The sequence below is a fragment of the Musca autumnalis genome, unplaced genomic scaffold (genome assembly GCF_047663935.1).
Source record: "Musca autumnalis isolate F117 unplaced genomic scaffold, ASM4766393v1 scaffold_1, whole genome shotgun sequence".
Lineage (NCBI taxonomy): Eukaryota > Metazoa > Arthropoda > Insecta > Diptera > Muscidae > Musca > Musca autumnalis.
In genome coordinates this window covers 60,385,331-60,398,720 of record NW_027411644.1, presented here as the reverse complement: position 1 = coordinate 60,398,720, position 13,390 = coordinate 60,385,331, and the positions used below count along the sequence as shown (strand labels likewise).

Genomic DNA, 13,390 nt, shown 5'->3' with positions numbered 1-13,390 from the left:
GCAAATGAGTAAAACGGTGATGTTAATTTGGCGGTTTTTAATGGGTTTTGCGTACAAAATCGCGGTTTAAATCATAGCCGACCAAGAAGAGCGAGCGCTTAAATTGTTTATGTGTGGGTAAAATTACACTGAGAGAACAGGGTGATGATTTTCATATTGAGTGTGAAATGAAAAATATATTGTTGGCGCGTTCGCCATGTATGACTTAAATTAAAAATAATATAAATAACTTCATAATTTGAAAAGTATTTTTCTTCATAAGTTAATTTTTTTGAGAGAAAAAACAAATTGTATATAAAAATGATTTTTTAAGACTTTCTAAGCATACATACATTTTTTATTGTTGCATTGCAGACGAGGCATTCTGCGTCATTAAAAATATTAATACAAAACAAAAATCATTTTCAAATTCTTCCCTCCACATATTTGCTGTACAACTGCAAAATCTTTTCTGTGTACCCAAAAATAAACAAATAAAGCGGCATCAACCTGCTTGCATGAAATTCAGTACAAGACTGAAGTAAAAAAATCAAAACATTTGCTCTCTTACTTTGCGTTCGGGTCGCGTGTGTGTGATTTGCCGAAAAACTTCGTAACCAAATCAATACCCACGAACGGGTTTGGTTTAAATGAGTGTATGGGCAATTTTGTTCTGAATTGCCGTGTTAAAAGGAGGTTTTATTTTCTTATAGAAAATAAAATGTGAAACAGAAAATTTTGAATAATAGCCTAGTTTGTAAGATGTTCTTAGGAAAAACAAACATGTCTTGAAAATCCTCTAAAATAGTGCAAATATTATTTGAACCAAAGTATTATAGAAGCAAATTACCAACTTCTAAATTTAGGGACAAGGCCCTATTGAATTCTGAATACCTATGACCTGTTTCACTAAGACAATTCGAATTCAAATTCGTTCGAATTACTACCAAACTTCTTCGAACGAATTTAACTTCGCATCGTATTAGTGAAACAGACCATTAATTTACCAAAAAAATAATAATAAATAACAAGTAAGAACGGCTTTAAGTTCGGCCGGGCCGAAAATTGTATACCCTCCACCAGGAGTGGTATTAAAGTAAAATGGAACAATTAGTTTCCTTTCGTTTATGAAAAAGACTTAATACCAAATTTCAGCAAATTCGGTAAAACAATCTCGCTAACCTTCAAAATACGGAAATTCTGGAGGTACTGTTCTATATTAAAACGTCGATCTATACAGACAAATTTCTGGCGTAAAGTTTTTAGACACAAAGAAGATTAAATAACATATTTACAATATTTCAATGGGATAATGTGGTTAAAACCTAAAAAATACCGTAAATCACGAGGTACGCTTGTATGGGGGATATAGGAAGACGTGGACCTATACTGATTATTCTTTTATGGAACATTTTATAACCCCATGAAAGACTAAATAACAAATTTCAGTCATTTCGATGGGATATTAACATCACATCCTTCACAATTATGAAAATCGGGCGTACCATTCGGAAAGGGTTTTACTTCCAACATAGAGTAAATACCAAATCTCAGCCATATCTGTTTGTTGTTGTGGCCACAACCCTCAAAAAAAAAAAAGGAAAATCGGTAGGTACCGTTCTATGGGGGCTATATGAAGGCGTGGACCTAAACCGACAAATTTCATATGGAAAGTTTTATAACTCAAATGAGGAATAAATACCAAATTTCAGCAATATCGGAGAAATATTTAGGCCACAACCTTCAAAATACCGAAAATCGGGAGGCGCGTTCTAAGGGGGCTATATGATGGCGTGGACCCATACCATCAAAATTCTGGGGGAAAGTTTTATATCACCAACGAACACTTAATACCAAATTTCAGCCATTTCGGTGTGATAATGAAGCTAAAACCTTCAAAATACCGAAAATCGGGTGGTACCGTTCTATGGGGGCTGTATTAAGGCGTGGGACTGTACCAAAAAATTTCTGTGGGAAAGTTTTATTACCCGAACGAAGACTAAATACCAAATTTCTTCAGCCAGATTGGATGAATATTGAGGTCACAACCTTCAAAATACCGAAAATCGGGAGGTACCGTTCTAGGGGGGCTATATGGAGGCGTGGACCTATACCGACAAATGTAGAGTTGAAAGTTGAATACCCCTAACGAAGACAAAATACCAAATTTCAGCCATTTCGGAGTAATATTGAGACAACAACTTTCAAAATACCGAAAATCGGGAGGTACCGTTCTATGGGGGCTATATGAAGGGGTGAACCCATACCAACAAAATTCTGGGGGAAAGTTTTATACCACCAACGAACACTTAATACCAAATTTCAGCCATTTCGGTGTGATAATGAAGCTAAAACCTTCAAAATACCGAAAATCGGGAGGTACCGTTCTAAGAGGGCTATATGAAGGCGTGGACCTGTACCGACTAATTTCTGGGGGAAAGTTTCGTACCACCAACGAAGACTAAATTCCAAATTTCAGCCATTTCAATGGATTATTGTGGTCATAACCTTCAAAATACCGAAAAACGGGAGGTACCGTTCTATGGGGGCTATATGAAGGCGTGAACCTGTACCGACAAATTTCTATGGGAAAGTTTCGTACCCACAACGAAAAATAACTACCAAATTTCTGTCATTTCGGAGTAATATTGAGACCACAACCTTCAAAATACCGAAAATCGGGAGGTACCGTTCTATGGGGGCTATATGAAGGCGTGGACCCATACCAACAAAATTCTGGGAGAAAGTTTAATACCACCAACGAAATAAAATACATTGGAGAAAAATTGTATTCATATATCATTGAAGGACCACAAGTATTGACAATGGTGCCAATTTGGCGATTTTTATTAGCTAAACAAGATTATGCGCATACAGTTGGAAATTCCAATCATAATACCCCAGCAAACCAAATGTCGGGTGTCCGACATATCGGAACAATTTCGGAAGCAAAATCGTTCAGATTTCGTATCGATTTCTCTACGATTTTTCGTAGGGGAATTCGTTCAGAATTCGTTCCGATTTCAGAGAAAATGTCGGAAGTAAATTTCCCTTCGAATATGCTAATGTTTTTCTTCCGATTTCGTTACGAATTCGGATCGATATGTCGGAAACAAATTTCCCTTCGCACAACAACCACCTTTTATATATATTTAACAAGCAACATTTTAGTTTGTTGTCGAAAAACAAAATGGTTGGTTATAAAATTCGCATATATATTTTTTAAATATTTTAAATATAAATGCAACATATAATAATTCAAGCTAGTGCTGATAGACTCAACATATTCGTAAACAAAGTTTGCATTGTTCTACTATAACTACAAAATGATAACAACAGTGAAAATCTTTAGATATCTTTGAAATTATAATCTTCCAATAAAAAACATAACAAAGAAAATTTATCAATAAAAAAGAGGCATTAGAGAAAGAAAAATTGTTTCCTTCGATAATCATACGAAATTATTCCAAAATAGTTCAGAAATCTTTACGAAAGTTCGGAAGGTACCTCAGATTTTCATACGACATTATTCCGAAATCGTTCAGAAATCTGTACGAAAATTCGGAGGAAAAAATTCGAATTCAGAATATCCCAAGGATTTTCTTCCGATTTCGTTGCGAATTCCGATCCTTCCGAAATTATGTCAACCACTTCATACAACTTTCGTTAAGATATCGTTACGATTTCGGATCAGATATCGGACGTAACGTCCGAATTTTGTTCCGATTTCGTTACGATATCGGTACGATTGGTTTGCTGGGACGATATAACTTACAAGTGGAGGATGCGATTTGGTCGAAAATTTTTACATTGTAAAACTCGTTCCAAATGTACATTATGTTCCATGAGGGAATTTATCGGACAACAGCGAAATATTTTTTTTAGCGGCAGCTGGCGGATAATGTACCTTCAAAATAAAGACAACCATAGGTAGCCGGACTCTGGCTAGAATTTAAAATTTTGCCCACAAACTATAACCTCAAATGGCGTTTAAAACTTTTTTCTAAACTTTGTCGTCCTATAATTCGGAAACTATAGATTTTTGGGACAAAAATAATTTATATTTGGAATCAGAATAAAAAGGGCCAACTTGGGTGAAACTATGGACTTCTTACGTAATTTGCAGTTAATTGAAAAATATGCCGTCAAAAACTTCCGGAATCTCTATTACGAAATTCCAAAATTTTCGTTTAAGACATGGGTCAGCTTTGAGGGCTGTACAGGAATCGTTTTTAAATTTTTTATCAAATATACTATTTGTGATTCTCTATGCAGCTCTGCAACAAAATGTTTTTCATGCTTCCTGACAAAGTGACACAAAAGGTCAAAAAAATCCTGCTTAGCCCAAATAAAATGGCTGCTTGGCATGGTAAATGTCAAAAGGAGTGACTGACATAGTTCGAACTTTTACAAATTGTAATCAGGGGAATCATGAACAAAAATTCCGTGCGGGGTTTTTTTACTTATGTCCAAAAAGGGAGCATTTTTGTCGATTAGGTGAGAATATTCCATAGTTATGAGATTCTAGTAGTTTTCCACGATTTAAAATAATGACTTTTAACGAATTTCACATTTTTAAATTATTTTTTCGTGCGGAAAAAATCTGCGTGAAATATTCATGATTGTCCTAAATATTTGTCTCAAACATAAAACAAATTCGACGAAGGATTACCTTACAAAAATTCAACATTTTAGCTTAAGTGCAGTTTTCGGGCAGTTGGAGGACTATTTTGTAATTTTTAGAGATGGTAATCCTTGCGATGCCGATTGCAACGTCGACCAAGTCAATGGTTTCTGAACATTCTTACAGGTACCTCTTATTTCAGAAACCACTACTCGGAGCGTATTGAAATTTAATATTGGATAGTAATTGTTATCATTGCACGGAAAGCTAATACTTCCTGAGATAAAAGCCCCGAGATGCTACAATATTTACTTCCTCTCCTTTATACACTTCTCGCACTAAAGTTTTACGTAATCTTTGAGTACTTTGTTTAAATTAAATAATTTTATTTTTCTTACTTCTTTCGATAATGTAACGCATGCCCTCAAAAACAGCGCCCAAGCGGTTTTTGAATGCTTTTGTGTTCTGTTTTTTGCACTTTTTTCATTTAACAGTTTTTTTTTTGTTTTACAAAAAATGACACTAAAACTGCGTTTGGCGTTTTTAGAGTTAGCATCACTTGTTCTTTACAATTTTTCTTTTGTGAGAGAGAGCAGTTCTCAACAATGGATGAGAATGGAGAAAAATGATTACTGTCGACGAAGCTACTGTTTGTCCCCCGCCAACAATGTAAAAATAAAACACAAGAGAATTGCAAACAATTTGCAAAAGGAAAATTAATACAATTTATCGTGTCAAATTTTAATTTTGATGTTTTGCTCTTGTAGAATTGTTCTCATACAAGGAAAATTAGTATGTACAGAGTAAAAAAAACTATTATAATTACGAATTTTCTTTTGCAGTGGCCTTTTGAGAGAGAAGGGTTTTCAACAATTGATTGAATTGCGAAAAATTATTACTGCCGACGAAGTTACTGTCCCCCCACCACAATGTAAAACGCCAAATAACACGGGGGAATGGAAAAAGAATTCAATTTATTCGTGATAAATTAGAATTTTGATGCAATGTTGCCGATCAGCTCTATTGTAATTTGTTTACTCTTATTAAAATTTGGGCTTAAATGTCGTTTAGGGGCACCTCTCGGATCGGGCTGAAATTTTTACAGTAGACAGCCCTTGGCATCCTGAATACAACGATATATAATTTTCCGGGGGGAAGTCGTTACTTCCCGAGATATGGGTCTTGACATTTCGGAAATTTCGTACTTTCACACCTTTAGGCTGTTTAGGGGCACCTCTCGGATCGGGCTGAAATTTTTACAGTAGACAGCCCTTGGCATCCTGAATACAACGATATATAATTTTCCTGGGGAAGTCGTTACTTCCCGAGATATGGGTCTTGACATTTCGGAAATTTCGTACTTTCACACCTTTAGGCTGTTTAGGGGCACCTCTCGGATCGGGCTGAAATTTTTATACTTCCCGAGATATGGGTCTTGACATTTTACAATTCTAACGTGGGCAATATGGGCATCGTTTTAAAGCTTATGGAGAGTACTTTTATGCCAAGTGTCAATCTTTTGGAATTTAACGCCATAAAAGAAGTTCTTTAAAATATTAAGTCTCTTGTAGAATTGTTTGCAAACGAGGCATATTATGATATACAGGTTAAAACTCGATTTTTTATGGAATGCGTAGAAATTAAAAAATGCTCAGAATTTCAAATGCTATTATTTTAAAAAGTCTCTGCATACAATCCATGACTTTTCTAACAATTTTCTGTAAATGTACGACGCATTTCTTAATATAAAATGTTTCTCCGAATGGAGACGGAGAATAAATTGTACTCCAATCTTAAAAAATCTTTACTTCAAATCTATTTGGGCTAACCAAAACTCAACTAATAATATAAGTGTGAAAGAAAACACACTCCTGACCCGTACATGGAATGTAATGGCTACAGGTGTGGAACTGCCGAGATAGAGTTGCTGAACGTATACATCGTATACAGAAATAGCTATATCTCAGATTATAGGCCTGACACTAGCCCGCTCTTGGAAGGTCATAATCGTCTGTTCCAGGGAGACTTTAATGCGCATCATGAGATGTGGCATTCGGCCCTCGGAAACGACCAGAGAGGTACAGCGCTGGCTGAGCAGATTGATAGCTCTACGTTTTGCACGGTCAATGAGGACGCCCCTACCAGATTTAGAGGAGAGTGTCACAGTTCGTCAGACATGACCATTGTGTCACCTGGTCTGACAAATGACGTTACCTGGCAACCCGTCATTTCCCTTTGATCAGACCATCTCCCCATAATTGTCTCCATTAGCAGACCACCTGACTTCATCACCTCTGAACGCCGCACATTCGTCCATCATAATAAAGCTGATTGGCCGAGTTTCAGAGATTTCATCAATCACCGCTTCAGAGAATTGCCCAATCCTTCTAATGTTCGGGTAGCGGAAAGGACGTTCCGAGACATCATCAATGCTGCAGCTGCTCGCCATATCCCGAAGTAAGACCAAACTTTCCAGCAGAGGCGACGGGATTATCAAATGAGCGTGATGAGCTTCGTCGTGCCAACACCAATGACCCCAGAGTCAGGGAGCTGACACTGGAAGTTAACAGGCTAGTCGGCGAGCATAAGCGGAACAAATGGTTAAATCATTTGAAGAGCTGCAACATTGGAGTCGGTATAGGTGAATTGTGGGCAACGGTTAAGTCACTCTCGAACCCTGGAAGAAAGGAAGATGGGACCTCAGTCACGTTTGGCGACGTAACGTTGACTGACCCGAAGAGGTGCGCAAGTAATTTCAATCGACAGTTTGTCGAGCACCCCGAGAGTGACAGGGCGAAGAGAAGAGTATTACGCCGTATCAGATCTCTTTCTGCCGAGGATGAACCACCACAATTTACAATGGATGATGTTGCCAAGGCCATCAGAAACGCTAAATCATCCAAAGCGTTGGGCCTTATGCTGGGCGCATGGTAATGCTGAAGCAGCTGGATGAGCCGGGATTGGAGTATCTCGCTAAAGTTCTCAACTTGTCGCTGGCCACCCTCGTTATTCCCGAAGTCTGGAAAATGGGCAGGGTGGTCCCACTATGGAAACCAGGCAAGGATGCCAGCAAAAGTAAATCGTACAGGCCGATTTCGCTTTTGTCGCCCGTAGCAAAGACACTTGAGGCCTTACTCCTCCCCAGTATCAGAAATAGCTATCAAGTTGCCGATCATCAGCATGGATTCATGTAAGCAGCACAGCACGACAACAGCGCTGCACGCCATTACCACATATATCTGTCAAGGACTCAACCAGAGACGGCCGTGCGATAGAACAGTGATGGTGGCGCTTGACTTATCAAAAGCCTTTGATACATTCAGGCACCCCATGCTGTTTGAGGACATTGAGCAGACAACCATCCGGCCAAACTTGAAACGTTGGATAGTCAACTATATGTGTGGACGCCAGTCTTACGTGGAATTTAGGAATAAGAAGTCCAAACCCCGTAGAGTGAAACAAGGAGGTGGCGTGATATCTCCGGAACTGTTTAACCTCTACCTCTCCTGTATTCCGCCACCTCCAGACGGCATCGAGATCATAATGTATGTGGATGATTGCACGATCCTGGCGTCAGGTACCTTCTCCGATGACATCTGTGAAAGACTGAACAACTATTTAAGCGATCTTACCACCTTTTTCCATTCGAGGAATATGCAGATTTCCGCCACAAAATCAACACCCACTCTGTTCACCACATGGACAGCGCAGTTTGGACGTGAGTTGAATGTCGTGGTCGACGGTAGCAGAATTCCGACCACAAACTGCCCTAAAATTTTAGGGGTCATATTCGACACTACATTCACGTCGTACCCACACGCAATAGCTATCTGCGACAAGCTGAAAAGTAGGAACAAGGTCCTCAAGTCCCTAGCCGGCAGCACTTGGGGTGCAGATAAAGAAACCTTGTTGACCACATATAACGCGATAGGTCGGTCTGTGGTAAGCTATGCGGCTAGAGTCTGGTCCCCAAGATTATGTGATACGAATTGGAAAAAGATTCAAACTTGCCAGAATGCCGCCCTGAGAACAGCAATAGGGTGCCTCATCAAATCTTCAGTGGACCATCTACATGAGGAGGCAAAGATTCTTCCAGTAAAGCAACACAATGAGATGCTTTCGTTGCAGTACTTGCTTGGATGTTACCGTGTGAGCCATCCCCCAATTACCATCTTGTGGGTAGGCCCGACACATTCAGGCAGATCAGGAAGGATATCCATGCTCTAGAGGGAGAGGTCCAACGATACAGGAGAGAACCCCTAGATCAACAACATATCAAGCAGGTTTGAATATCATTCACTCGGATGCAGTTGGCAAGGCCTTAAGCAATTATAGTGTGAATAAAATACTCGGAGTACATCCCCCATCTATCGCAGCTGAGGTGCGTCAGCTGCCACGGCAAACCTGAGTAGTTTTGACTCAACTACGCTCGGTATATTGCAGTCGCCTAAATTCTTATTGGGCGGAAATCGATCACGCCGTGCAAGACATCTGCTCAGTATGCGGCATGGGCAGCTTTCAAATCTATTGGATTCACTACTATCCACAAAAATATTGCCAATTTTTGACCAAAACTCAACACAACGCGTAGGTGAATTTTTATTTATTTTGAACGCAACTGTAGGTGCATAAATATGTACCTATGTTTGTAATGTATCGTTTTTTCACATATAGCATCGCATCTCATCCCATTATCACGTCAACAAATTACGTTTCTAAAACCAAAACAGAAAAAAAATTATGAAATATACTAAATGTAACAGACAAGAAGAAAATCACATGCCATTATTGCGCGAACTCTGTTTGTTGGTAGTTGGCTTTGCTGCCTGCTGTTGCACATTGCATTCATACTGCATATATGACAGACAGACAGACAGTCCATACATACAGAAGAGAACTACAACCATATGTGGTAAATTGCTGACGGTATCTTCTTCTTCTATATCCACTCTGTCTTGTAGTCGTTTTTCTTTTCTTTCTCTATAAACATTTGAATAAAATTTATGCATCTCGTAGCTCTCGTTGTTGATTTTAATTAAGCTTTGAACGAAATATTTCCCAATGTGCTTGATTGAATAATAAGCGTAGGCGGCGCGGGCTTGTAATTTATATTTATTATAGCGCCAGTATTTTTTTGTACAATTTTCAATGTGAAGGCATTGCATTCATTATTAAGTGGTGGGAGGGACCATTCATCTTGAGCAATTTTAGGAAATTGGAGAAAATCACAATGTAAAACAGAGTAGGAGGCGGCTACTGAATATCTTTAAAATCACCAAGTTATGTGTTTCCATATCAAGATTTGGGGAATGTAACCAAAGATTACATTTCATGTTGATTATCAAAAGAAAAACCACTTTATTGTAATTTTCTTGATAAACCCTATCAAAATTAGCATCACAATTCCACTAGTTTTCACGTTTAAATATAAATAAAAAAATAATTATTCATTCTTTGTAACCACTTTTTTCCAAGTGCTGCAGTTCCAGTGGTTGTTAACGAGCGAACAGCGACCGTTCATCAGCTTATCTTGCATTTGCGTATACCTACCTACCTCCTCCTCCTACATAGCATTGGCTTGTGGATTGGTTTCAATAATTTCTTTGACCATTTTAAAAATAAGAACATTTTTTTTAGTACGAAACCACAAACTCAGCTAAACTGAATTACTATTGCACGAGGTCGACGTTATTTTGTTGTTGTTAAATTCTAGAATAAATATTCCACTTAGTAATGTTGAATGAAATGTGAAATTTCTTTAATAAAATGAAGTGGTTAAAATTTGTATATATTCTTTATGGCAAATATGGCGACAATACCCAAAGTTTTTCAAAATCATGTTCGGCGCATAGGTGACTGGTTGATAATTACAATAAAAACTAAAAATAGTGTCAATTTAATTTAAAGGAACTATAGAAGCACCCTTTCTTTTACAAAGGGACTATAAAGGCATCGTTTCTTTCAGCAAGGGACTATAGAAGCACCCTTTCTTTTACAAAGGGACTATAAAGGCATCGTTTCTTTCAGAAAGGGACGATAGAAGCACCCTTTCTTTCAGAAAGGGACTATAGAAGCACCCTTTCTTTCAGAAAGGGACTATAGAAGCACCCTTTCTTTCAGAAAGGGACTATAGAAGCACCCTTTCTTTCAGAAAGGGATTATAGAAGCACCCTTTCTTTCAGAAAGGGTCTATCGAAGCACCCTTTCTTTCAGAAAGGGACTATAGAAGCACCCTTTCTTTCAGAAAGGGACTATAGAAGCACCCTTTCTTTCAGAAAGGGACTATAGAAGCACCCTTTCTTTCAGAAAGGGACTATAGAAGCACCCTTTCTTTCAGAAAGGGACTATAGAAGCACCCTTTCTTTCAGAAAGGGACTATAGAAGCACCCTTTCTTTCAGAAAGGGACTATAGAAGCACCCTTAATTTCAGAAAGGGACTATAGAAACATCCTTTCTTTCAGAAAGGGACTATAGAAGCACCCTTTCTTTCAGAAAGGGACTATAGAAGCACCCTTTCTTTCAGAAAGGGACTATAGAAGCACCCTTTCTTTTAGAAAGGGACTATAGAAGCACCCTTTCTTTCAGAAAGGGACTATAGAAACATCCTTTCTTTCAGAAAGGGACTATAGAAGCACCCTTTCTTTCAGAAAGGGACTATAGAAGCACCCTTTCTTTCAGAAAGGGACTATAGAAGCACCCTTTCTTTCAGAAAGGGACTATAGAAGCACCCTTTCTTTCAGAAAGGGACTATAGAAGCACCCTTTCTATCATAAAGGGTCTATAGAAGCACCCTTTCTTTCAGAAAGGGACTATAGAAGCACCCTTTCTTTCAGAAAGGGACTATAGAAGCACCCTTTCTTTCAGAAAGGGACTATAGAAGCACCCTTTCTTTCAGAAAGGGACTATAGAAGCACCCTTTCTTTCAGAAAGGGACTATAGAAGCACCCTTTCTATCAGAAAGGGTCTATAGAAGCACCCTATCTATCAGAAAGGGACTATAGAAGCACCCTTTCTTTCAGAAAGGGTCTATAGAAGCACCCTTTCTATCAGAAAGGGTCTATAGAAGCACCCTTCCTATCAGAAAGGGTCTATAGAAGCACCCTTTCTATCAGAAAGGGTCTATAGAAGCACACTTTCTATCAGAAAGGGTCTATAGAAGCACCCTTTCTATCAGAAAGGGTCTATAGAAGCACCCTTTCTATCAGAAAGGGTCTATAGAAGCACCCTTTCTATCAGAAAGGGTCTATAGAAGCACCCTTTCTCTCAGAAAGGGTCTATAGAAGCACCCTTTCTATCAGAAAGGGTCTATAGAAGCACCCTTTCTATCAGAAAGGGTCTATAGAAGCACCCTTTCTATCAGAAAGGGTCTATAGAAGCACACTTTCTATCAGAAAGGGTCTATAGAAGCACCCTTTCTATCAGAAAGGGTCTATAGAAGCACCCTTTCTATCAGAAAGGGTCTAAAGAAGCACCATTTCTATCAGAAAGGGTCTATAGAAGCACCCTTTCTATCAGAAAGGGTCTATAGAAGCACCCTTTCTATCAGAAAGGGTCTATAGAAGCACCCTTTCTCTCAGAAAGGGTCTATAGAAGCACCCTTTCTCTCAGAAAGGGTCTATAGAAGCACCCTTTCTATCAGAAAGGGTCTATAGAAGCACCCTTTCTATCAGAAAGGGTCTATAGAAGCACCCTTTCTCTCAGAAAGGGTCTATAGAAGCACCCTTTCTATCAGAAAGGGTCTATAGAAGCACCCTTTCTATCAGAAAGGGTCTATAGAAGCACCCTTTCTCTCAGAAAGGGTCTATAGAAGCACCCTTTCTATCAGAAAGGGTCTATAGAAGCACCCTTTCTATCAGAAAGGGTCTATAGAAGCACCCTTTCTATCAGAAAGGGTCTATAGAAGCACACTTTCTATCAGAAAGGGTCTATAGAAGCACCCTTTCTATCAGAAAGGGTCTATAGAAGCACCCTTTCTATCAGAAAGGGTCTATAGAAGCACCCTAAATAAACAACCTTTCGGAAACATTCGTTGCAATCATCGCCATCAGCTTCAATAAAATACATTTTATTTAAATGATTCCTAATTTATTTGTGTTTTTTTATTAATGGAATGATGGCTGAGTCTAAAATGTATCAGAAATCCCCGTTACAAAGCAAACTGGTTTTGGATTTTTCCCCACGACGACGACGACGCTACACACAGCAGAGATCTAATTATAAGTTTTGGTCTTCTATATACTTTCGAAAAAGCACAACAAAAATAATAACAACAACGAAAATTAATCATTTATTCCCAATGTCAAGTAATCATTTAAATGGAAATACAATATTCATAGACTGACACTTTAGACTGACTCGATGTTTAAGCGGCCAGCTAGCCAGCCGAACCAACAACCAATCGACCGGCTAGCTATTCAATCAGTCACTCAGTCAGTAAACCAGCCTGGCCTGCTGGCTGGCCTAGCTTTGTCAGTGAGCAAAATTTACAATCATCAGTCAATCCCACAATTATACTTTACACGTATTTTTGCTGTTTTGCCTCTTTTTGATTCATATTGAGAAAACCACAACAACAACAAAAGCAAAAACAATAACGTGGACTTTTTGTTTTATTTTTGTAAAGTATTTTGTAAACCGCGAACCCCCCCATACTGCCAAGCACACTAACAACTAACCAACCGACCGACCTCCTCCTTCCAATCATTAACAATGAATTGAATTTGTTGGTAGAATAGCCCAGCAAAACGTTTATTAAGAGTTGGGAGGAAGGGCATATTTTATGGACGA

The 13,390-nt window shown here is 38.6% G+C and overlaps 1 protein-coding gene across 5 annotated transcripts in view; it reads left to right on the top strand.

Moving 5' to 3' along the window:
• The window catches only part of cic (Putative transcription factor capicua), a 151,679-nt gene that overhangs the window by 2,866 nt on the left and 135,423 nt on the right, over nucleotides 1-13,390 (top strand). The gene's annotated exons all lie outside the window — the stretch shown is intronic.